General features: G+C 42.8%; 1 long non-coding RNA gene across 3 annotated transcripts in view; it reads right to left on the bottom strand.

The window, feature by feature from the left end:
* LOC144761966 (uncharacterized) overlaps window positions 1–27,303 on the bottom strand; it is a 248,625-nt gene that overhangs the window by 47,605 nt on the left and 173,717 nt on the right. The window lies entirely within an intron of this gene.

Consider the following 27,303-nt stretch of genomic DNA (forward strand, 5'->3'; position numbering starts at 1 on the left):
ACCAACACACAGACCCACGCAGCCACTGACACACACACACTCACAGACCCACACGAGCACTCACACACCCACACCCACTCACAGACCCACAGCAAAACTGACACACCCACTCACAGACCCATAGCACCACTCACACACCCACTCACAGACACACACAAGGCACTCACACACCAACACACAGACCCACGCAGCCACTGACACACACACTCACAGACCCACACGAGCACTCACACACCCACACCCACTCACAGACCCATAGCAAAACTGACACACCCACTCACAGACCCATAGCAAAACTCACACAAGCACTCACAGACACACACAGACACTCGCACACCCACTCACAGACACACACAAGGCACTCACACACCAACACACAGACCCACGCAGCCACTGACACACACACTCACAGACCCACACGAGCACTCACACACCCACACCCACTCACAGACCCATAGCAAAACTGACACACCCACTCACAGACCCATAGCAAAACTCACACAAGCACTCACAGACACACACAGACACTCGCACACCCACTCACAGACACACACAAGGCACTCACACACCAACACACAGACCCACGCAGCCACTGACACACACACACTCACAGACCCACACGAGCACTCACACACCCACACCCACTCACAGACCCACAGCAAAACTGACACACCCACTCACAGACCCATAGCAAAACTCACACAAGCACTCACAGACACACACAGACACTCGCACACCCACTCACAGAAGCACCGGTAGTATCCGTTGAATTTACACAACCAAGTCCAATTAATATATGGAGGGCTACAATCATGCTTAAAGATAATACATATTATATTTAAGCCTTTTGTATTCTTTTTAAAGTGGGCCTGTATTATTGTTTCGCAGTCCTCCGTATATTAATTGGACTTGGTTGTGAAAATTCAACAAATACTACCGATTTTGGAGAGTTCGCGAGAACGCGATTTTTTTTAGATATACATTTGGTTGGTTGATCATACCGCTAGGTAAGACGTAGTAGGAGTTTTGACTATTTCTCAATGTGCTATAGTGCCTGCGAGAACTATACTATTGTTTCTACATTAAAACATTGTTATTCTGATAGGTAGAAAAGTTAATTTTTTACCCACTTTTAATGATTGGTGCCATACTTACCTGAAGACAAATCTGGTGAAACCTCCACAATCGCACTCGATTTGAGGTGGGAAGCATATTATGAAAGGTTTTTTTGAATTTAGGTTTCACTGCAATTGTTGTTCAAAATTGGCCCACTTTAATTTACATATACAGCAATTCCTGTGCTCTCATTTGGCTCCATATGTCTCTTATAAGAGTACTCTATTTTAGCAGGTATGACATGCTTATCTGAAAATTTGATGCACTAAGCTGCTTTTAGCAATTCGTGCACATTGTGGTGTGGTCTGTGTTAAGAGGGGAGCACTAGTTGCATTTACATGTCACAATATTGGTTGCACATTCATGTGATCTGTATTTCTGGAGATCATCTTTCTACCTATAAACTGCAAATGTATAATTAAGAAGCATGATATAAAAAGAGCTTGAAGTTTATTAATACTATTATGAATACATCAAAAAGGTGATGGGGTAGGATGCCACAGAACGTGATAAAGAACGTCTGTACGTGCACAGGGTGCATTCAACTGAACTTTCATTTTGTTGAAAAATATTGAAGATGTATGTGCTACAAAAGTGGTATTTGTGTTATATGTTAGCCCTGATGAAATGGCAAGGATAATTCCACAGCGATGAAACGCGTTGGTATATGTCTAAATAAAAAATAAAAGAACCCACAGAAGAATAAGAATATCAACTTTATTTTATGTTTAAAAAAAATTAATCTGTATTTATGTGGTGATTGTTCTGGCATGTGCCTTGAATCTAGTAAACCATTCCAACGCCTGTACCATTACAATGTAAATTACTATTCCAACATCCCCGGGTGCTTATTTGAGGGAAGGTTCTGATCAGTGAGGCATATGCATTGTAATAGAATGCATTGTAATGAATGTTTCCCATTTATTAAAAGTGACCGTTTTTAAACATGAGTTAAGAAACATTTCTGCCCCTGCACTGATGACAATGCGGTTAATGAACTGAGGCAAGTCAATGGTCATGTGTATCCTATATGTGGTTAGATTTGTAATATATATGGAGCAAAGGTTTAGTCAATTAATGCGGTTTTATATAGCGCAAACTTTACTCGAAGGTGTCAGAGCGCTTTACAAAAGGACTAGTTACATTACATAAGGATTTCAGAGTGCATGAGTTACTTAAAAGATACAAACAGAAAAACTCTAAATTCACATGAGAATGGTAGTAAGTACGAAAGCCTACTAACCCCCAGCCCGGGTCAGGCAGATTGGTGACCAGGCAGCCACTGGTCCAAATGGCAATAGGCCAGCACTTTGGTGCTGACGGCCGCCTCTCCTCGCTGCACCTGGCATGGAAGTGCCCTAGGCAGGGCTAAGGGGGCACATCCCCCGCAAAAATGAACCGCTGCAGTCAGGATGCCACACCAGCCTCGGAGATCTGAATGGGGCACCCATCTTAGCTCCGTCGCGAGTGTGGGAGCTGGGATAATCAGCGCTGCCCCAGCTCTGCGTCACACTCTCGGGGATCTCAAAGCGCACCGCCGGTGACCACGATAAATCAGCGCGCCACTCCCGTGGAATTGGGGAGGTGTTATGCTGCATTTGAGTCCCTATCCCTCTACCATATCCTAGGGTAAGCCATTACTGCTTATTATCGATACCTTTGGCAAGTCAAGTACAAAGGAAGTAACTTTATTACAGAACTAGAATGAAATAGAATCTTAGGCCTCACAAGTTACTTATGCCTTTAATCTCTTAACTGTAAACACTAGGAGTGCTTAGAAACAGGCTCAGGTACCAAGTGCTATAAAAATCTTTGGCACATAGCCCCAAAACAGTGAGCAATTCACAGAGGTTTGCAGACAAACCAAACAAGAGTTTCCTGTACTGCAGACATGCTGAACTCGTGTATTTGAAGGTGCTCTCAGATGAGATAAAGAAAATGGTGTCTCAGTGAATTAAAATACTTGTCCAGGATCACATAATTTGAAATTACTTTATGGGTCAAGAGCATTATATAATTAGGTCAAGTAGATTGTTTAAGTCACTGGACCTGCAGGTCTAGTAACATTTTCAGGATTTTTTAATGCCTGCCCACACAGGCCCTCACACACCCACTCACAGACCCAGTCGCAGCTACTCACACACCTACTTACAGACTCATAGCGCCACTCACAGACCCAGTCAGACTCACACAGGCATTCACACAGCCATTCACAGACCCTTACAGCCACTCACATACCCCCTCACAGACCCATAGTGCCACTCACACACCCAATATCAGACCCACACAAGGCACTCACACACCCACTCACAGACACAGCCACTGACACACTCACTTACAGACCCATAGTGCCACTCACAGACCCAGTTAGACTCACACAGGCACTCACACACTACTCACAGACCCGCATGGGCACTCACAGACCCACTCACAGACCCATACAGCCACTCACATACCCATTCACAGACCCATAGAGCCACTCACACACCCAACAACTATTCACACACTCAGTCACCGGCCTATACAGCCACTCACACACCAACTCTCAGAGATTACAGGTTACAGTTAGGAAATAAAAAAATGTAAACACAGAAATTCACATAAAAAACAAAGGTTACAGGAACGCTATAGTTAGGCTCAGATTTCACTTGTACACAACAACAGATATTCAGCAGTTATAGTTACCTGATCTAACTGTAACTTATGCCTCCGCAATGCACTGCTTATGACCTTATGTTACATCTCTCATGACATGGTCAGTGACATCACTGATGACATATCAAGTGACATCATCCACAGAACTACTCACACACCCATTCACACCCCTATACAACCGCCCATACACCCACTCACACATCCACTCACATACCCATTCACAGACCCAAACAAGTACTCACACAACCACTGACTCACTCATATAACCACTCAAAAAACACTCACTCACCAATACAGTGCTCATGTAACCAGTCACTCACCATTACAGCCACTCACATGCCACACACTCACCCATGCAGCTCCTCTCACACCCACTTATTCACCAATACAGCCACTTACACACCCACTCACTCACCAATACAGTCTTACAACACAGCCACACACTCACCCACACAACCACTAACATACCCATTCCCACATCCATAGAAGCACTCACACATCCGCTCACTCACCCATATAGCCATTCACACAGACACTCACTCTACAAAACAGCCACTCACACACCAACTCAGCTAAACAAATTCCCACTCAAACACTCACTCAAACATTCAGTCTCTTACATAGTCACTCACTCATACAGCCCTTCAGATATCCACTCGACCACCCATACAGCCACTGACACACCCACTCACTCACCAATATTGCCATTCACTCAGCCACACACCCAACTTATATACCCATACAGCCACTCAGTCACCCACTCATACACCGAGGCACACAGCCAGTCACATAATTTACGTTAGAAGTAGTATCACTCATTAGCAGTACACCTAGTATACTAAAACTTTTGTTGGAGGTTGATGTATATATGTTTAACAATCATAAAGTCTTAGAAAACACACTCACTTGAGATGTCATCAGTGATGTCACATCATGAGTGATGTAATATGTGAGGTCATAAGTAGTGCATTGTGTGGGTGTAACTTCTATTTATCTCGGGTAACTACAACAGCTAAATGTCTAAGCTTTTGTATGAGTGAAATCTGAGCCGACTCGTGACGTCCCTGTAACCTTTGTTTTTTTCAGTGAATTTCTAAGGTTTTATTACTGCGTGCTCTGTAAATGTTTATTGTTAGTTGATTTGCTCGCCTGTACTTTAATGAATGAATCATTATGTACATTCAGTGGGCATGATGTCACCCTTGTCTGGTCTGACGACAATGACAGGTATTTGGGCTGACATCTCATACCCACCCGCAACACTTTACCCAAAATACAAAGGATGGAGGGAGCCAGTTACGAACACCCAGTGGGCACAGAAGCTGCCCTCACTCACTGCTGTTTCTGGTAAAAATCCAGGCCAGAAGAGGAAAATCTGCCTTTTCTGAGGAATTCAGCAGGACTCCTATCACAGGCAACTTTGCCAAGTCTGCAGGGTCTCAGCCCACTCAAGACTCTGACTATATTGTAAATAATTATGTTTCATTTGTCCTTGTGGTAATATCATGCATGATTTTTGATACTGCCTCTATCATGAGCATTACATATTTCTCGGTGTCCTTCTGTGCACGTCTGCACACTCTGGGCCTGATCACGGGTGTTCAGGTGTCAGGTGCAAAAAAAACACATCACCTGACAAAATACGACATCGAGGTGCACTGAATTTATCGGATTCAATCACTATTGTTTGTTCCGAAATTTCCCCAGAAAATGAGACACAAGCAAGTGCTTTAAATGGACCGGCCCTGTCCAGTACTGAATACCAGCACTTTTTTATTTTGAGATGCAGAGTACCAGCACTTCTCAAGAGAAATGCAATACTTTTAATTGGAGAGTACCAGGACTTCTCCGAAACAAGGGTGCCTGGACTTCTGTTTTTCCATTTCAAGCACTGGACACAAGGTGTGGGTTTGTACCGGTCGTAGTTTTGGAAAACCCTGACCTGTCGAAATTGAATGCGAGTGTGCAAAATATCACTTATAAATAATACGCGATATCCCTGCGAAAACAGGAATTTGCACAGATTCTCGCAGCAGGCCCTGTAGTAGGTCGGGTGTGTGTGATTGGTTGTTAAGGATGCCCTGTACGGAACCTGCTCTGCCCTCGTCCCAACGCACCGGAGACTCTCGCGATAACTTCACGTAATGGAGCGCGCCATCTCCCCTCGTGCTCTTCCATTACAGGTGCATCCGCTCTGTCGAAACGGATTTCCCCGTGAGGGCCGCTGTGAGTAATGCGGCTTCCTCTCTGCGCACTCCCTCAGGCTTAAAGAAGGCGTGAACGCTGCTCCTGAGGCCTGGAGTGGGGATTGCAGCAGCGCGGCGTGACGCAGACAAGAGCAGGTGAAACACAGCCTGCAAAAATGTCTTTTGCAAACACATGGACTCCAAAACACAGACGTTCAGAGCATCAACCTAACATTGGGTGAACACAGCCTACAAAAACCTCGAACCGCCACTTGTAGTACTGAGGCGCCCCCAAACATGCCGGGAATGGAGTTACAATCAATTCGTTTGGTAGGATCTAAATACAGGTCAAAATGTTTATGGGGCGCTATGTATGTAAGGTTGCTGGCTGCCTGTATTTTATATATATATATATATGTTTTTATGTATGCATTTTTGCACTCTAGATTTTCACATAAAAACAGCACAGATGAAGCCTGGAAGGGACCCAACATGCCAACATCCAACTCCCTGTCGCCTCAGGCTCCGACCGACTGTGAGGAGACAAGCCGACACTTTGCTGCACTTCAGAGCACCTAGGCTGGGACACACTTTTTTGCCAGCATACACAAAAATACAAACAGCATACACCAAACACACTAATGAAATACTGTCGCTTCTCATGTTAGAGTGTAAATTCTGCTGTTACCGACTAGCACAGCCACGGCTCAGCAGCACGGGCATCCTCCCACGCTTGCGGGCTTACCCAAGACCTTTTGTAACCCCACTCTATCCAGCTCTCGAATTCTCCAGTTCCATGTGTCAGTAGCTCACCCAGTCCATGTTCTTTGCATTCTGGTACTTGCAGTCCTCTTTTACCTCATTAGAAAGTCAGGCTACGAATGCAAAGAGCAAACCTGGCGTTGATGAGCTACCAATGTTGATTTCTTTCAAAACCAGTGATGTAATTTCAACTATCCATAGTACTCGTGGAATATGCTGTTTCACTGCTCACAACATCACAGGAAGAGACATCACAGAGGAAGTGACATCACCTTGTCTTTCTCTTCACTCAATGAGTGAATGTCATCTTTTATACCAGCTTTATTGAACATTAGTAGCTACAGCATGCTGAAAACCGCGACTGATAACAAGATGTCCGACAAGGCCAGCAAAAGCTTACGCCTTACCCTTGAGTTTTGAGAGATGGATGGCGGCTGCAACACTAATAGTGGTTGGGGCCTCAGATCCATCAATTAGAATCATTTTGGATAAGCATGAGTTTGCTTGCTCTCATTTGCATACCAATCGTGAGGATGTCCCTCAGAGAAACAGCTATGAAACCATCTCATCAGATCAAGGGCCGGTACTATGGTGAAGGTCGTGTGAGTTTCAGGGTGAGAGGGTATAAAAGGTAAGCCTTATTCCTGGCTTTCCAACATAGGTCCAGGAAAACCAAACCCATGAATATCCATATTAATTCATTACATATAATGTATCTAATTGAGTCTTATTTACATAGTCAGTGGTTATCTTGAACATCTCTCATGAAGCTGACTCTACTGGACCGATGTTGCATATTCCTTTATCTATCACACAGTGCACAGGAAAATATTACGTAAACATCTAATTTAAGTCAAATCAAAAAGTCTTGGATTCCATCAGACCTGAAAAAAACAGGACTGAAAATCCTCTAACAATCCCCGTTCCGTTGATGCTGCCCACCATTTTAACAATGTACATCCAGGAGCAATGCACCATGGCAGCAGTAAAACAATGATACATAATTATAAATAGTGTGTTGTTTCCTTAGGGCTGCTGTGGCGGTACGATGGGCTGGGATCCCTACTGAGGGTTTTCGCCTGTGATAAAGCCTGAGATGTATTCATTAAAGGGCCAGTGGCGCGATAGCCAATAAAATGTCCCCCGCCGGTCCTTATTTTTATTGTGCCCTCCTACATCAGCTATTATTGTGCAAGCACAACATGTACTACAGTGGCGACGAGGCACCCCTTGCGTTGCTGTTCTCACATTGCTGATGTTTTCGCCTCCTTCTGTGGTGGGTGGATGGCAGCTGGGCTGGTACAATAGACATGCCACCTGGAAGCACAGAGAACAAAAGCACGCGCCGAAGGCTGCAAAACTAGACAATTTACAAGACGGCTCTGAAATCACTGTCCTTGTGTTCTGGAAGGGCATCCGCCTAAAACACTGCCAGGCTGACAGAAATTCACACGTCAACTGAATCAACGATGGAGGAAAGAATATTCTTTCTATGCATTGTATTGTATTGTAATTGCATTTATATAGCGCTTACTACCCCTGACGAGGCGTCAAAGCTCTTTTTCGGCGAGTAGCACGCTACTCTGGAACCCATAGAGGATGTGTGTTGAATTAATATAGTGAAATATGAAAGTAATTTGAGTGGTGGAAAGGTTAGTCAGTTATTTGGATTCAGGAGGATAGCGGAGGGATAGAAGAGGGAAAAAGGTTTGCATTTATGTAGCGCTTGTTACCCTTGATGGGGTGTTGAAGCGCTTTTTTTATGAGTAGCACGCTACTCTGGAACCTATAAAGGATTAGTGGTGAATTAGTATAATGAAATATGTGAAATGTGAGTGTTGTAGCACAACAGCTAGTTTGTTCATCAGTCACTTAGTGAAAAGCAAAGGCAGTTGTTTACAGGTGATGCCCTGTACCTGCAGGGCCGTGGTGCCAGCCGCTACAGTCTCTCCAGATAGTCAGTGAAGTAGTGTAGGTGTCTTGCGCCTTAATGATAGCAAAGGCAATGGGCCAGTGGGTTCCTAATATACTTGGGTCTCTGTGTCATTGCATGATTACAACACCCCTTAGCATAGCACACCACAGCTTGCTTGATGTCAGAAGCACTTGTTGCCGCAACAAATTTTGGGCTGTATCATAATAGCCTCGTAATTCTATTGATCCACCTAAAAAAGAATCGCAACTCCTCGTGCCTCCGCAGATAAGTATAAAGACAAAGGTCATAAAGTCATGCGTCGCTGATGACGTGCTGTGGCCACATCAGTATTAAACACTGAGATATCTAGCAATATAGTATCATAAAGGGCTCATCCGGTGAATGATGTTACAATATGTCTTAAAATCCCGGCAGGTGTCACTGAACAAAGGACCATTCTAGAATGCCTATTGTCCATTGTTATATCTCTAGGACCAGAGAAAGACAACTATCAATTCTGAGATACATACTGCACTAAGGGGTGGGATTTTCTACATTTTTAAAGTTGTATTCTGCTTTTAGATTAAATTATTGTGTATATGGATGGAGTAACTTGTTGATTGATTTATTTGTTGTACCAGTCCCGTCTTATGAGAATGAAATGCCCAAATTATTTATTTTAATGTATTGTCTTTTATGATATGAGAATCGAAAAAGAGACTTTTTGAATTGAATTGACAACTGTCGTTTTCTTTTCACTTGTGGCCTTTCCGTGGATTCTAAATCTAATAGCACAATGTAAGAAACGTAACTGTCTGCGTGCAGCTTTCAAACAGGGAGAAGTTGGACAGCAGATTCTTAAACAAGACGGATTATAATTCCATAGTCGCTAGGATGTTAGGAATATGCAGCCAGAATCATCAAACGAAAATCCGTTCGCTGAGGGCCAGATCTGAGAATCTGGCCCTTTGCGAGCGGTATTTTTGCATTTGGGATGCATCATCCCAAATGCAAAAATCACAATTTTAGAAATTGCTACATTGCGATTATTTGCATTTAAGGAATCTCAATTTGAGATTCCTTAAATGCAATGCATGAACCATTTAAAAATTGCGAATTCGCAATCTGGGGCCGCTATTTACCGCGAAGTCTAACTACGTGGTAAATAGCAAAAACATAGAAAAATGCACTTAAGTGCATTTTTCTAAGTTGTATGTTACACGCACACATGTCCTTGGGACACGTGTGTGCGCAACACCAGTGTACATTACCATTTCAGGGGTGCAACAGGGTGTCCTTTGGACACCCTGGCACCCTTGAAATTGCTTCCTTATTTGCGAATCGCTAATTGCTAATCTCAAATAAGGAATGACTCCCCATTAATTCCTATGGGGATGAATGGGAAAGCCATTCCTTTTTTGCGATTCGCAATTAGCGAATCGCAAATAAGGAAGCAGTAGAAATCGCTAAAAATATTGCAATTTCTACATGCATCCCGTTTTGCGAGTCTTTAATAGCGAATCCTTAAAATTCGCTATTAAGGACTCGCAAAACATGACTTTGATGAATCTTGGGGTAAGTTGTAGCCTTGCCTGATACAAATGGCTTCCAAAGTCCTTTACATTAGGTTGGGTGGCCAGTAGGAATGAGCAAACGTGGGACGATATGCTGGTTCTACCCATAAAGCTGTTGTGCCTTGGCATTATATATTTTACTTAAATATGTAACACCTGTGGGCAAATGATAACTTAATGTGACATAAAATTGCTCAAATGATCACATTTGTAGGAATGCGGTGACATTTGGCCGTGATACCAAGGGGAGCGGGTGGTGCACTCTGAAAGGTTTCCTGTAGAATTCCCTGGACCCTGGCTCGTATGTTCTACAAATGAAACACTGCATGCAGCTCTTAGCCGACCCTGGGCTCGGCTCTCCCTCTTAATTCGTTGCCTCGCCCACCTCTGCAAAGTATCATTCTAATTTTAGCATCCCCTTCATTTTCTAATTGCATTTAACTTTCCTTATAGACAAATGCAATGGGTCTTCTCTCCTTCCAGAATTCACACAATGCGAACCACTCCTGCTGGCAGGGGGTTTGGTGCCTGCAGCCTTCGAGTCCGAGGCAGGGCGGGGGAAGGGCCGTCCAACTTCAAAGACTTCTATTTGCATTCTAATAATCGCCACTCATCGTTTCTCGGTAAACATGCAGCTTACACATTTAACTCTCTATTTAAATGCTAATCAGTGATGTGCAGTAATTATTGTCCAATTAAGGCAAGGCATGTTTACCAAATGCAGAGCTAGTGCTGGAAATAAAAATATATAAATAGCACGTGCTGGCTAACCCAGAGGACATACTTGCTATACTGTACTATTCTGGTCCTCGCCAATTAAAAGTATCAGAAGTGCATGTATTCAGACTTTGAAATGAGAGACGTGAAGGCAATGGATACCTGACAGGACCTGCAAGGCTGGCTTCAGGGCGGTGCGACTGGTGCAGCCGCACCTGGCGCTGAGTTCAGGAGGCGCTGTGTTATAAATTGACATATGGACCTAAAAGCACGCCGTTAGTTCTTTGTGGGTCCAGAAGTTGTCAGGCAACGATAAAAAATGTCAACATATATCTGATAAAAATAATGTTCCTGCCGGAGAGATCAGAGTTTTGTCTATTGGCATTTTCAACTCCTCATAAAGTAGTGTGGACACTTTACTTGTTGCGGGGCACTTTTGTTGCTGCTGGTGAAACTGGTGGGGTCTCAAAGTCCCACCAATCCTCGCCGGAAGGACAAGGGGCTGCAACCTATATCTCCTGCTGCGTCACAAAGCGCCTCGCCATCTTCCGCAGCGCTGGATGCTGTACATGCTGATAAGATCCCGTGTGTCGCATATGTTAAGGACGCTTCTAACAGTCTGAGTAGGGAGGACTTATTTTACATGGGACACAGCCGTTACACCGCAAGCTTTACAACGCATGCCATTACCCGAATGTAAATATAAATATTAAAAAGTACATAGTAAATGTAACTATTCCAACTTCCAGAACAACCCCGACAGCAAGTCGGGGTAAAGATTTGCTTTGCAACGGCATGCGTTGTAACGTCATACAACCATTTTACATCCCCCTGTCCTTGCGTACCCCAGACCTGAAGTGGGTGATGGACCATTTCTTAGAACGCAACGCTATATCGAGAGCAGGTTGAATTGATGAAACCCATGGTTCGGGGGCATCTGTTGCTAAAGACAGTTCAGACCATGGAACCGTATCTATTCATTACAAAGAGCGACAGGGATAGATTTTTGTTGACCAGATTTAGATCTGACATGCTGCATTATCTTCTGGCTTCTCCTAGTGGTTGGAGTCCGTCTGCTCATTGGGCCCCCGCGGCTGCGACAATGTGTCTCCGCAGGATACTCTACATTTTATGATGTTTTGTAGCTATTATAGGTTACCCGAGAGAAGTTTATCATGCCTTTATTGAAATCCCTGAATTTGAGGCAAGTTCGACCTGCTCTTATGCTCCTCCAGCTTCTATCCAATGAACTCATTATTTTAAAAGGGTCCTGCTTTTTAATAGGACCCGGACCCCCCAGCATGTCCCCGCCCCAGTCCCACCAACCCTAAACCCACAATTATATCACAGACAGATTTGCGTGGGTTTAAAAACGGCCATGTTTAATATTCACACTTCATAAACATGACAAAGAAGTAACATTGCATAATTAGCAAAACACCAAACACTTTAATAATTGGCATTCAAGATTGTCACAACCCCCAGCACTAAGGGGGGAGCATCGTGCTCAAGGTGCAACCCACCTGCACCCTAGAGTGATGGGCCCCGCCTCCGATCCTTGTCCGCCATTCCGGGGCCCACCCCCCCCCCCGACCACCAGGCTGCCCAGAAACCCAGGAGGCTCGAAACCTGTCGCCCTAGCCTCCCCAGCCGGTGGTCACCTTTTCCCAGCGGAGAGCTTACCGTCTCCCCCCCTCAGTGCTGGCCTAGGGAGTAGGCAGGGCGGACTCCCATCCCTCCTGTGAGTAAATGGAGTAAATGTCAATGTTCGCAGGTCTCTTTACCGCAGCTCCCCCTCCCACCACTGGTCATAGGGACGGGTGGGCGGGAGTTAAAACTGTAGACTAGACTAGGGAAAGGAGAGGGGGGAGCAGGTCGCGGGCGGCACAGCTGATCCGGTGGGAAGAAGGGGGACAAAGAGACCGAGGTCACCGCCATCTGACCCTAAATAGGCCTCGGTCTCCGCCCCCTCCCCTCCACCGGATGTACGTCACGGCTCGACCCGGAAGTAGTTGAGGCGGCCGAAGGCCTCTCGGCGCTCCACCCGCCCCAAGACCATAGAGGCAAGACCATAGAGGGAAGGGGCGGGAGCTGGGGGGGCCGGGCCCTAGGAGCGCGCTCTTTTACTGTTGCGCTTGGCAGAGCTGCAATGAGTTTAAGGTACTCTAGGCTTGATTAATCCTGTTGCTGCTATTGGATGCTTTTATGTATGTGATTCTGGGGTCGCTGCCCTTATGGGGTTTTGTCAATGACTTTATTTTTCTATTTGTAACATGTATTTTATTTAGTGTGCATGCTGTTTTTATGTATGAAATATATGTATTTTGATGCTATGTTCTTTTATGTTTACGACAATAACCAAAACATTTTTTACTACATAAATGAGTGCAGAGGGTTAATATGCCTGGTCAAAGAATGTGCACCATTCAGGTTGCAGAACAGTATTTTATGTCGATAGCTCAGTGGGTTACTGTTCATGTCACTGTAATGGTTTATTACTTGCAGTTGATGAGTTACATCCTAACTTACCACATTGACCTATGAACTGTCAAAGATCTGTACGTAAACTGCATTATATAGGTTAAAATGTCATATTCTTTTTCACAGTTTTTCATTATCTTAATGTTGCCAAAAATGGTTTGTTTGGCTAGAAATACATTCTTCTCAGTAAATCTAACCCCAAACACCGTGGTATGTTTTGAATCCTGAATCTGTGCTTCTCCAGATCGCGCAAAATATACTAGCCACTGGTATACTTGATGTGCGAGTTCTACACCTTAAAATCCATGTTGCCTAATATAACATTTCCTATAAACTGATGTATACATGTATGATTCATTGTCTCTGTATAATGTGTGTGTGAGATAAAGTGCTCTCACACTGGTATAAGTAGTGCTATATAACAAATGAAATGCAGGTGAGAGAGGGGCTCTGGAGAGATGACGGTGGTAGTGGGGGAATCAGTAGAAGGAAGTCCGGGGTGCGGGATGGTTCGCCCCAAAATATTATCAAGCGGGAGCCACCAGCGCTAAAGCCAGCCCCGACACCTGTCCTTTTTAAGCACCTTATCAACAATAATTTCACCATAGTACAGCAACAGAACACATTATGCTGTACAGAAGCCAAGCGTTAGTAAGTGCACCCACACGTTAAATCATGCCTTTGTTCCACCCACATACTTGGCACGGTTTTTAGCATCTCCTTTTGACGTGTACTGGCACATTAGCTCTACATGCAGATAATATCCAGCGAAGGCTGTGATTGGGTAGATGGGTTTTGCAGCTGAAAGATACTGCTGTAATATTGAGATTTCTCAAGACCTGTGATTGGTCAGACTTCTAGCGTCAGCATATACTAGCAGAATGAATTGTAGCATTATTGCCAGATTGGGCTATTTCCCACACAAATCGGCGACATTTTTCTCATCTGTGTGGGAAAAAACACATGTAGCGGGTGATTGATTTTTGGGCTGAGTTGTGCTCTGTATGCATGTTTTTCCGAGACGAGGCATCCCCACATCTGTGGTTACACCTTGAAGGTAGGCACAGTGCCCTGAGCTCAATTGGCTGCTATTTAGCCTTCCCCACTACCCCAGGCTCACCCCAGCTCTGAAGCAACAGTCTGTCACATGCTCACACAATAATGATACAAGTAGTTACTTCAAGGCGCGATGACACAAGTGCATTAATATATCTACTTCATTATGGACGCCGCCCCCAGTAGTGTATGGCTGTAGGGCTGTCAATCTTAATTCAGCGCGCTAAAGCGTTTCTAATGACAGCCCTCTTTGAAGAGACTCGCCGGAGCCTGCCCCACGCGCGGTGTGCGTCAGTCCTTTGGCGAGTGGGGTGACTGGCTCGCTAAAGAGTGGAGATGCAAGCTTGGCAGCAACTCCGTGACGCGTCTGAATGAGAACGTCTCCTCTCCTCTTGTATCTGATTGGTCCTGCTTCAGGGCCCGCCTGACATGAACGCTGATTAAGTTCTACCCTCAGGCACTGGAGGTTGAAGTGGCAAAACACTAGCAAAATATCTGGAGCTGTGGGCGAAGGCTGCCTGCACTAGTACATCACATGTGCGGTGTCAGTGCGTCTGTTCATTGCCACCATAAGTCTTCTCGGGGCTCGTTTTCCTAATACAGCGCCCCTATAGGCAAAGGGGGGGAAGTGCTTTGAATGGAAATTCTGAAGTGCAGGTACTCACTATCCCAAAGTAGTTATTGCTGCTTAGAAGTGCTGGTACTCTCCCATTTAAAGTATTGCACTATCGCTGACCTGTGCAGGTGCTCTCTTTTTCAATGTAAAGAAGTGAAAGTACTCAGTATCTGACAGTACCTGCGCATTGCAAGCACTGTATTGAAGTCAGGGCCACTGGAACTATGTGGCAGGGGAGGACCAAATTATGTGGCAGGGTAGACTAAATTATTTGGCAATAAAAGGCAAATTATGTGGCATTAATGTGGCTCATTTTGCAATATTACTTCCTATTTTGTAATATTACTTTCTAATTTTTACACTTGTAAACACAGTCTGGGCATAGGTTGCACCTCATTAATACTGGTTTAACACACAAATATAGCAATAAATAACAAAAAGGTATCAAGTCAGCCTTTGCAAAGGGTGTTTGACTGCAGAGCAACACGTGTAACTTTTGAACCATTTAAGTTCAAAGTAATTTTTTAGTAAAAATCTGCTTATTATGCAGCAGATGATGGATTATGTGACAAAAGCGGCAAAACTATAATTATGCGAAAATCGCTGCGGCTGCTCAGTAACCAAATTCCACTGGCCCTAATTAAAATACTAAAAAGATCTCCTTTTGGATAGTAATAATATCTTTTTTGTATAGGCCAGCTCAATTACTGCATTATGTGTTCAATCCGGACTTTGTATTTCTCCAGACTAAACACTCTAAATGTTTAACGCTTACCAGTATGGATGATATGTGACTCCTACACCTTGCAACCCTCATTGTCTTATGTTGCATTCCTTGAACATTGATTTGCACACTTGCTTTATTGTATAATATGTGTATGCGATATAAGCCACTCTCACAGCCCTCCCTCACCCTGGGATGTGGAGCGGCACAAAATAAATTAAATCAAAAGTACTATTTAAATTATTGCTAGTGTCAGTACCCATAAAAAAAGATTCATCTGACATTCTTACAGCACATGTATATCTCTTACATACAGGGGTAAAACACAGCATAAACATGCTTCCAAATCATAGTTTCTGTTAAGCACTTGTGAAGTGATAACCAGATGAATGCTTTTTTCCTTTCATTGCATTGGCAGCTAGATTTCAGGCTCCAGATTAGTCCCAGCCAGGATGAGAGGCCAGCAAAAGGAAGGCTGATGGCCTTTTAAGAGACCTTTATGTTGGTCTCATCTGGAAGTGACAATAAGCCCCCCACCCCCAAACTCTACAGGTTTCTGCTTTGAAAGAAAAGCAAACACACTGTGGGTGCTGCTGAGTGAGTCCCAGTGTCAGGAAATTACACTGGTACAATTCAGCATATTTCACTGATGCTGCTGGCCCGGATCCAGATCAATATTTGCTGCTGGAAATGGTTGGGTCCTCAACGTATTCTGTACTAATAGATTATGTACAAGAGGACGGTGTACCAAGAAGCACAGTACAAAGGAGCTCCAGATGTATCCAAAATTATTTATTCTTTTCAATCTTTTTTAAAAAACCTCAGCCAACGCGTTTCGTTAGTTTGAACTTCGTCAGGGCTCATACGTCACTTGTAGGTCCAAAGAGGTGCTTCTAAAGAATATAGTCCAGATTGCGCTTTATTCTCTTCAACACATATATTGTCGCGTAGTGATGAAAGAAATAATCAGTAAATCGTTGATGGAATTATGATAGGCCACGTTCTCTGTAACAATATCTTGAGATCCAGGTTGCAACTCAACTGGTAGTTCCACTTCAAAATAAACACGACCAATGGACAAGAGATTCACATTGGACAAATAAATAGGGGTAAGTTTCCCAAAGTACTAATTCTCTTTATGAAATCCTCGCCATTTCTTGAAAGTAGTAAGAGGTTAAATAACTCAGATTCACATTCGGTATTCCTGAGTATACAAGCGGCATCAATAACTGCAAGCGGCGTTGAGAAAGCGATCGACCCGTGTAGCAGCCGCCCGCCCTTGTATCATATGAAGATCTTTGTATCGACAGACCAATGAAAGCAGAGTGACATGGAGCTCCTGGAGAGGAAAGCAAAGGCGTGAGATATGCAGATGGAGGATTTCAAAAAGAGGTGGAAAAGATATCAGGCCCCATAGCCCTAGCCTCACTATGCCCAGAAAGATGGGCACATGAAACTCGCTGTGACCCAGCTTCCAGCTGCACGGGTGCAATTTACATGTCACCACCATTCTGTGTGCTTTGCAGAGAGGGCAAGGATTGGATGTGCATGTAGACCAAACCTTTTAATGGCACCCGGGCAGTCACTGTGAGAACCTCATACTGCTTTCAGCAGCACGACTCAGACATGCCCCATCATAAACACCCACCCACAATCTAAACTCACCCAGACCACTGGAGGTTACTCCGTTTACAATGTGCTCTATACAAGAGCCATATGTTGCATGAAAATGAAACTTAATACATATCTATAAAAAGCAAATACTACTAGAAAATGAAGGATGGAAGGAAAATGAAGGTAAAGTGTAAACAGGGACTGCTTTGCTTAAATGAATTACTTTTTTTTGCATGCATTGCTGAGAAATAAATCCATGCTTTTGCCTTAAAATTTTAGGATATGAACATAGGCCCCCTTAGTGAGCCATTTCAAAGTTAGTTTTAGGATCTGCCCCACTTAAAGTCCAGGGTGGGTGATATGTGTGCAGGAGCGGTGCAGCCTAGTGAGACTGCACAGAACAGCAGTAAAAAGCGAGTGTGACAGTGGAAATGAGGAAGGGGAATGGGATGGGAAAAGGGGAGTGATGATAGGGTCAGCAGACTTGAGGGAAAGCTACTGTTGAGATGTTGAGGGAGAGTATCACTAAAGGAGTTGGGAAAGGGGTCTTTTCCTTTCTGCTCAAAAAGCCCTACTTTTATATGGTTCCCTAACAAACCCACCTGCTTCTTTCCAACGCTGGGAGCTTTAGTATAGTCTGTGCTGCTACACAAAGGCAACAGCGTAGGTCCTGTATTACATTTGGTGCTAGAGTAAGTGGGCATTGCAAAGGATGTTTGAGTGGAGGGGACTCATCAGAGTAATTGTGGAGGAGCCGCCACTGGAAGAACAGAGGTAGGGAAGATGAGGTATTCTCCCTCCACATGCCTCTTCTGGGAACAGGAGACTCTCTTTTCCTCTGCCCTTCTCAAGTGTAATCAGCTGAGAGCAGGGAAGGCTGGTGGGGAAGAATCCGGACTAGTCCCCTAGGTCACCTTTCCGGATGTTGGTCTAATTCTTGCCCAGAGGAGCAGAGAGAGGGATCCCTGCATCAAAGGAGGAGCAGAGGAACCCCCTCCTTTACTCCAGTCTATTCTACACCATTAGAAACATTTTTTTCTGAACAATAATATGACTCCTGCTATTGATTTTTTCTTGGCAAATCCTGATTTTCTTGAAGAGACTATGTAGAGGATGTAGACTATGGACTCCCCCCCACCCCCCCCCCCCCACAAAAACAAAACGATGTCCTTAAACTAAAAGATAGCCTATGGTCAAGGATTGAGGTGGTGTTTCAGTGGTGGCCTGTTCTTTTTAGCAGGGAGGGGGCTGGTCAGGGCACAAATGCACACATAAACACTCACTCACACTCATGCATTCACACACAAGTGCACACACACGTCCATTCCCAACACTCACTCCCAAATATTCACTTATGCAGCAAACATTAAAAATAAAATCATTCTTACATGCGTAGCTCTGCCTCAGAGATCCCAGAAGGGCTGGGACTGCTGCCTTCCCTTGCTGGAAGGTAGCAGTCCCTCATTCGTCACAGAGTGGGATGGAGTCAGCGAGGCTGCTGACCCCACCCTACTCTGTGACGAGGTGCCAGTGATTGACACTCTGCCCTGGGCACTTCAGGGCTTAGAACTGAAGCGCCCAGGTCTGAGGCTATCAGTGACGCTCTCCCGTCTCACGAGCGGGAGGGCCTCGAGGTTCTTTGCAGGCTGAAGAGGTCACGCCCACAAGAGCTGTGTCTTTAGCCTGGCTAAGTTCAGCTCAGGGAGCCAGCAACCTGTGCATTTAGCACATGTCTAGCTCCTGGCTGACTGACCTGAAAATAAAGAGTGTCAGGCTGACCTTTACTCAGCCTGACAGACACTCTTTATGGTGGCCTAAAGGTGAGGGAGCATGACCTTTCAGCCCGTTAGGACGGGCCGCAGCTGTGGGGGTTGGGAGCTGAGCTCGTCTAGCTATGGAGCACTGGGAGAAGGGTTTCAATCAAAGAGATAGGTATCTCTATCCAGGTTTCTTCATTCTTCTGACGGTTGATATTCCCTACAGTTTTTTGGCCATTAGATGTTATAATGCAGAACGGAAGCGTGCGGTGATCACTCCATGAAAATAGGTATGTGTCCAGTTTGGGCTCATATCGGTGATCAGGCTCTGGATGTATTAATGGTTCTTTAATAATGATCTGTTGTTGTTGATAATATACATGAGTGCTTTGGAGGAGGCTAGAGGATGCATCATGAGGAGGGCAAAAGTTGAGGTGTACCGACGAGGTGACCCCCAGCGAGATAGAGGAGGGCTATTACTGCGTTTGAAGGAGAAAGGAAAGGAGAAGGGTTAAGGGAGGAGGCTAGGGTTCTTGGTTCCATCAGTGATGTGCCAGTGTGGTAGTTTGGAGGGAGAGGAAGGCATGTTTTTGAGGGTGCACTAGGTAGCAGGGATGCGGGGTGTGAGCAGAGCAGAAAGATGATGGGAGGAGAGTGAAAGAAATAGACAGGATTATCATGGAAAGTGTATGAAAGGAGAGGGAGAGATGTAAGCAGGTAGGAGAAAAATGGTGGGTAGGTACAATGTGGTAGATGAATAGAAGGCAAGTGGTGGATTCTAAAGTTATGGAAGTCGTGGTTAGGAGCATGTGATCAAGAAGGAAGGGGTACAGCAATGAATGTTCAGTAGGGTGGTCCAATAAGCAGCGGAGTAAGGGGTGTTAGAAAAGTGGAGGCTGGGGTACATGGAGTGATCTCTGGTGGGAAAGGGTAGCAGGTTCGATGGGAGAAAGGAAGGATAATGATTCAGGGCTGGGGATTAGGTTGATGCGGTGAAAGAATGGCAGTGGCATTGGCATGATGAAAGAAAGTACAATGAATAAGGAGTATACCTGTGGTGGCAGCATTGGTTTGTGGTTTGGTACCAAAGGAGTGCACATAGCTGCAAACTCCCACATACCAATCCTGACTTCTTTCCTCTTTTTCCTTTTCTCCGTTTAATTTCTTTCTTTCATTCCAGCTTTCTTTCCTTCCTGTTTTCCTTTGTCCTTTTTCTCTTACCTTTCTTTCTTTTCCTTTCTTTTTTTCCTTATTTGGCAGCCAATTGGCATTTTTTAGGTCTACGTTAGCTAAGACCTTTTGATTTTATTAAAACTACGTGCATAGCATGCTAAATTATAGGGGTTTGTCAGCCATACTTCATCCATTCGTCTGCTGTTGCGTCAATCACATTTTGCTTCCGCCCACTACAGCATGCATTAAGGGACAATGCTTTAGCCCATTTCAGCCATTGACTGACTTCATTATTACTTATGGCATGGCTTTATTTCATAAGGAGCATATCCACACACAAAGAAGTACCCTTCAGTGCCAGGGAGTAAAAAGGCTAATGTCTGTTTTTTTGTGACAAACATGTAGTAAGCTCTTCATAATAAAGAGGACTTCCAGGAAGAATCAGTGAAATAGATTGAGTTTATTCCAAGGAAAGAAATGAACCCACGACATCCATCAGGCAAATCCCCTTCACAAATGACATCCACACTCTTAGATTCTGGAACACATTCCAGAATCTAAGAATGTATCAACATCACTAGCCTTAAAGACATACACAATATAAAAGTTAAATACACACCTATTACACATCCTCCATTTATCACACAAAATAGCAGAAAACCAAAATGAACTAATAAAAGCATTCTACAAATTAAAATAGCAGGAATATACACTACTAACAAAACTAAATACATGTAATAACAATGAGTTGAAATAAATTGATAACATTGTTAATGCATAACAAACTCGAAAGTGAGCTTAAATAAATTGATAACATTGTTAATGCATAACATAATCTCGAAAACGAATAGGTGCATTTCTAACTCTAGGAACACCATTCATTCTACTACTGCACTCACCCTCCCCTCTTTGAGGAACAGAAGAGAGCAATGTAGAACGAGAATTAATTTCACATGAATCCCCTGATCCAACAGAAGATGGAATAGAAAAATGTTGTGTCTGCAAACTCAAATTTCTCTCGGCATGAACAGAATCTTCAGCTACACCATACCAATCTGAATCTTCAGAGACAACATCCTCATGTTTATTCTGACAAATAATATTTGCTTGTTTCTCTGTAATCTTAATAAGTGCATTTTGTTCCACCAACCCCTATCTTGCAAAAGAATAGCCATTCGTGCAACTCGAACAACTTGGACAGGTGACGAAAATTTTGATAAACCCATAGTCACTTTAACTGGTTTCCTAATGATCACCCAATCTCCCGGAGACAACGATTTCTCTGATACATGCATGCGTTTATCATAGTTTTGCTTGTAACACTTGTTTTTTTACAACTAAATCTTGCACTTTACCAATATCAACTGAATTGTGAGGAGATTTCTCAATCAACCATGTGGGGTTAAGCTTTGAAGAAATAGAACGACCCCCTAATAAAATAAAAGGTGAAACACCAGTAGTAGTATGCGGTGTACAATTATAATTCCAAATTTTTTGAAACAGAAAAGAAGGGATACTTAAACCACTAGCAACCGCAGTTTGAACAGCATCTTTTATCAAACGGTTAGCACGTTCCACAAGTCCATTTGAAGCTGGACTGTATAGAGGAACTAATGAATGTTTGACCTCCAAATTTTTCAAAAATACATCCACATCACGAGCAACAAAATGTGACCCATTATCAGTTACTATTTCATCCGGTGTTCCTTCATTACAAAACAAACTTTGCAAAAATAACAACAGATTTTGCATCAGCAGACTTCACAAAAGAAAAAGAAATCAATTTTGAGAAATAATCGATCGCAACGATCAAACTTTTTTTCTCAAAGTTAAAAATAGAAAATGGACCTGAAAAATCTAGACCGATTTTTTTCCATGCTCTAGTAGGCCATTCAACAGGACAAAGTGGAGAATTGGAAGATTTCCAATGTTTGTCAGAACAAAGACACTGGGGACACTGGTCAACATGAACTTTGACATTATTATCAATACCAGGCCACCAATGTATCTGCTTAATTTTATTAACAGTTGCAGTAGTACCAGGATGACCATCATGAGCAAGAGAAATAATGCGATCTCTAATGCCACGTGGAGGAACAAATTTATCCTGTCGCATTAAGATATCGTTAGAACAAGACAATTCTGGAGCAACCTGAGCAAAATTCCTTTCCTCAAGAGATAGACTTCTATCCATAGGCCACCCCTGCACTAAAACTTCTTGACATTACACAAACATCCATCTTCCAGTGACTTACTAATCCACTTGTCTTGTGTGATAGCAAACATATCCACCACATCTTCAACAGAAAAAACACACTCGAAATCATCATGCACAACAGGTTGTAAATCAGCAAGAGGAATTCTTGAAAGACAATCAGCCCGAATTTTTTTTCCATCAGGGAGATACTTAATGTCAAAACTAAACTCCTGAAGTCTTGCCAATAACCTAATGAGACGAGAAGAAGCTTTGTTTGAGGAACTATCACTCAACATGTAGACCAAAGGTTTGTGCTCCGTGAAAAGCTGGAACCTAGTGCCCCAAATATACATACGAAATTTCTCTACAGACCAAGTACAAGCCAAAGCTTCCCGCTCAATAGTACTATAGTTAAGCTCAGCTGAAGACAACGTGCGAGATGCAAACGCAATAGTATATTCCTCTCCTTTAACTATTTGACTGAGTACTGCACCGAGTCCTCTAGCACTGGCATCCACCGTTATAATACACTACACACCATATGAAAATGGTCTAATAGCTGGAGCATTTACAATCAATTTTTTAACATCATCAAAAGCCACTTGTTGATCAGAAGTCCATACAAACTTGACATGTTTTTTTAATAAATTCCTTAAAGGTTGAACAATTAAGGCATACCCTCTGACAAAACGAGCATAATACTCACTGAGTCCAAGAAACGCCCTTAATGAATCCTTATCTGATGGAGCCGGAGCTTTACTAATGGCATCCAACAGTGAAGCTTTAGGTCTAATGCCCTCGCAAGACAGATTATGTCCCAAGTAATCAACATTCTGCACTAGAAAATTACACTTGTTCAAATTCAATGTAAAACCTTCACTTTGCAAAATCTTCAACACCTTCTCAATAAGAACATAATGTTGTTCGATTGTTTCAGAATGCACCAAAATGTCATCCTGAAAAGCTTGAATACCAGGACAATTATCAAAAATCTTATCCATCAACCTCTGAAAAATACTGGCAGCCGATCCTAACCCAAAAGGAAGCCGTTTATACATATAAACACCAAAAGGTGTAACAAATGTAGTCAAAGGTTGCGACTCAAGAGAAAGAGGAATCTGATGGTAGGCTGCTCGTAAGTCAAAAGTAGAATTTTTTTTACTTGAACCTATCTTAGCAAGCATTTCATGAATCTTTGGCAACGGATGGACATCAATTACAATATTTTCTATTCAACACTCTCAAATCCGCACAGAGACGAATCTCACCAGAATTTTTCCGTGCTACAACTGCAGCTGAAACCCATTCTGATGACTCGACTGGGCAGATGATATCTTGGGCACATAATAATTCAAGATGTTTTTTAAGATCATCTTTGACAGACAAAGGTACTGAACGTACTTTTTGCACAACAGGAAAAACTTTCTCCTTCAATTTTATAACATGTTCAAAATTCTTAACTAGGCCAATTTTATCACTGAAGACATTCGAGTATTTTTCACACATTTTTGACAAAACAAGATCATGAGTTTTAACATCACTAATAGCTAACACAGGAAAATCACCAAGAACAACTGGTTCAGGATGACCTGGTTTTAACATTATTCCTAAAGCAGCTTGATCCCGCCAACCCAAAATGTATCTGCCATTCAGTGCAACGTAAATTTTAGTGTTTATGAGTCTGCCTTTAAAATTTATAGAATCAGGAAAATAACCCTCCATAATAATGTCATACTCCCCAAACGCTTTAGGATTAACGTCGGAGGGTAGCAATTTTATGTTAATCCACAAGTTGTTAAATGTTTTGAAATCAAGAATAAGGATTGGCGGACCGGAGTCTGCCATCACCTCTAGAGACTTAGTACCAATAAACACTTTACAATAAGGACCTTTAACTTTGTTACTCTCAAGAGAATTAATATGTACCAACAAAGAGGAAACATTTAATGCGTCACAGATTTCTTCCTCAGTATATACAAGATTAACCTTCCCTTTGTTTTTGGGTACCCTGCACATGGTAAGGAAATGACCTTCTTTTACAATTGTTGCAACGTTTACCAAGAGCAGGACACTTAGGATTGTTACCAATATGTGATTTTGACCCACACCTGTAACAAAAATAATTAGATTTGTTCTCAAAAACTTTTTTATCTTTAGAACGAGCACTAACAATATTAACATCAACTTCGCTCATATTATCATTAGATAAACACATGGCAGTGGTACTTGGAACCTTTGAAATAGCACCATTATTAGATGAATCGGCCAAAATGTTTGAAGAAGTGACTGAACACTCGATACTTTTGGCTATAACCATTACTTCATCTAAACTCGGGTTCTTGCATGTCAAAATGCGTTCTTGAATCTTTTTATTAAAACAGTTAAAAACTAATTGATCTATAAGCGCAGTGTCTAAATATTTTCCAAATTCGCATTTAGCTGCAAGAAGACGCAAAGTTGCTAGGATATCCTCAATAGACTCCTGCGAAGATTGTTTCCTTTTGAAAAACACATGACGCTCCACCATAATAGCAGGTTCATCCTTATACTGTTTTCCCAATCGAGCTAATGCTTCCGAATACACATTCCAAGACTCATCTGAGGATGGACATTGCACAATAGGTAAACTGTCAAAAAGTTGCTGCCCTGCATCTCCAAGGTGATTAAATAAAATAGCCCTTTTTCTTGAAGCTGAATATTCTAAAGCATCAATTGCTTCCAGGTAATTCGTAAATACTCTGAGCCACTTGTGCCAGGGAGTTATAGGTTTACCTGGTACTTTTAAGAAACATGGAGGTGCCACAATGGTGTTATTAGAATTAGCCATTTGTGTTTTGTAGAATTCTTTTTAAAGTCAAAAGAATTTTAAGAAGTGTAAAATCCAATGAATTTTCAAAATCCAAAAATCATTCAAAAAAATAAATAAATGTATTACCGTCACTTGCCAATTCTCCAACCGATCCGAAGAAAATCGAAGGTTTGAACACTTTGAAATTGCAAACTAACTTAATATAGCCAAAACAACGTGTATTCTTTGAGTATTAATGCAAGTCCTCCCAATGCATTAAAATGGCCGCCAAAAGTGATGACGCGGCACGCTTACCAATCAGCATGCTCGCAAAGACGTGATGACAAGACACGCTTGAGACGCTAGACGCTTGTACTCAGCGTCTGTAGTCAGCTGCTCGGGAAGAAGACTCGCGCCGACAACTGAAGAATACACGCGCTGATGATGACAGCACTGTTAAAAGAAAACAAGTCTTAACGGTAAGCTGTTGGCTGCTGGGAATACGAGATATCAAAGAAACATGTACTCACGCTTCACTTGCACGAAACTCGTCGGATAAATATATATGAATAAGAAATCCAAAAAATAGCAGATTCTTTTTGAATAAATAATCGTTATCCGTTGGTAGGTGGGCTCAAAAAAAAAAATCCTTGTTGCAAAATACCTTAAAACAATCTTTAAAAGAGCTCGAAGATCGTCGCCAAAATATGTAGTAAGCTCTTCATACTAAAGATGACTTCCAGGAAGAATCAGTGAAATAGATTGAGTTTATTCCAAGGAAAGAAATGAACCCACAACATCCATCAGGCAAATCCCCTTCACAAATGACATCCACACTCATAGATTCAGGAACACATTCCAGAATCTAAGAATGTATCAACATCACTAGCCTTAAAGACATACACAATATAAAAGTTAAATACACACCTATTACAAAAAATTTTGCTTTTAGTCAAAATGTTTTGTTTTAGATTGATGAAGGCTTGACAGCTTCTTGCACAATAACACTGTACAAAAACCACAACAAAATAAAAATAAGAATTGCCAGAAGGCTGCTGGTCAATACCAAACCTATTGGCTTTGCAAATGCTTGTAAAGTTTTGCAAACAGATTATGAGCTTCGAGTGATGGGAAACAAAATGCTCTGTTTGAATAGGGTTAGAGGAAAGAGGCAATATTTGCTGCTGTTGCGGTGCTTTAATCTTCCCTGACATTTAATAAAGTGTGTGGAATGCATTGGAGGGCTATAAAGAACGCCATTGGTCGTTGCCAAGCACCCACGGTTCCTATGGTGCAGTGGACGCCAGTGGTACAACTGCTTGAGTTGAGTAGCTATCATGATCTCACCTCTGGGCTGCTGTGCCAGGGATCTCGTCCGCACGGTGTGGTTCTGCTCCACAGTGGGAACCGCTCAAAAAGTAATCAAAATTCTGCTTCACAAGCAATAAAAGATGAGGACAAATTTCAAGGCTTCCCATGGTGCCTGCGGCATCAGTTCTTCACATGTCAGTGAGAAGGAGAGGCTGGGTCCTGCCTTTTGCTGATAGCATTCTCTACTCGCTTGGCAGAGGATCTGAACGTCTTTGTACATGAAAAAACCCTGGCGGTGCCTTCTGCCTCAATATTTCCATCCGTGCAGCCTTAAATACCACATTTGACGCACATCATCCGGCTGCATAAGAGATAGGCCGTGGAGAAGAGTATTACTGTCACACCTCCGAATATAAATGAAGTCAGAGAGGTCTGGAACAAAATGGACACAATTTGATTATATAGTCATAAAATTTGACATTAATATTAGTCCTTTTTAGAACAGCTTACTGAGAGAGAACTCTGTGGGAGCCTTTCTTTATGTCCATTCAAAACAGGCTTATTTAAAGTTGTCCGACTCTTCAAAATCACTTTTGTGATAATATTAGACAATTTTCTTTTTTGTTTTTAATTCAAATGAAAAAAAAACATTTTCAAGCAC

The sequence above is a fragment of the Lissotriton helveticus genome, chromosome 6 (assembly GCF_964261635.1).
Source record: "Lissotriton helveticus chromosome 6, aLisHel1.1, whole genome shotgun sequence".
In the NCBI taxonomy this organism is placed as follows: Eukaryota; Metazoa; Chordata; class Amphibia; order Caudata; family Salamandridae; genus Lissotriton; species Lissotriton helveticus.